The sequence below is a fragment of the Theobroma umbraticum genome, unplaced genomic scaffold, assembly GCF_002168275.2.
Source record: "Theobroma umbraticum cultivar Fairchild unplaced genomic scaffold, ASM216827v3 scaffold_147.0, whole genome shotgun sequence".
Taxonomy (NCBI): Eukaryota; Viridiplantae; Streptophyta; class Magnoliopsida; order Malvales; family Malvaceae; genus Theobroma; species Theobroma umbraticum.
The window spans coordinates 8,502,200-8,502,661 of record NW_018397259.1 but is presented as its reverse complement, the minus strand read 5'-3'; positions in this window follow the sequence as shown (position 1 = coordinate 8,502,661).

The window sequence follows — 462 nt, the reverse complement described above, 5'->3', positions numbered from 1 at the left end:
CCCTTGGGAGGCAGCCGGATTTGGGGTGGAATGGTTATGTAATAGTTTTCTGTATGCTCATGGGACTGCTGCCATGACAATGGTTGAGCTTGTAACATAATTTTTCCTGTTAATTTTTGGGTTATACCTATCTATTAAAAAACTTATAAAAATTATTATTTTTATGAATAAAATATTTTATTGATAAAACTTAAAAATCTATTGGTATTGAGAATTATTAACAAAATACTTTGTCAATAAATCAATCCAAGAAATGATTGTTGTAATATTTTTTTATTGGTGAAGAAATTTTTCGTCTGTATATTCTGTTGAAAATAATGTTCTCCTGTCCGTGACACAAATAACTGGTAAGCAAAAAATCCGTCAATATCAGTATCTAAATTTTCATCAATAAACACTATTTTTTCTCTGTCAGTAAACTACATGAATGATCAATAATTGAAAAAAATTACTTGAATCTTT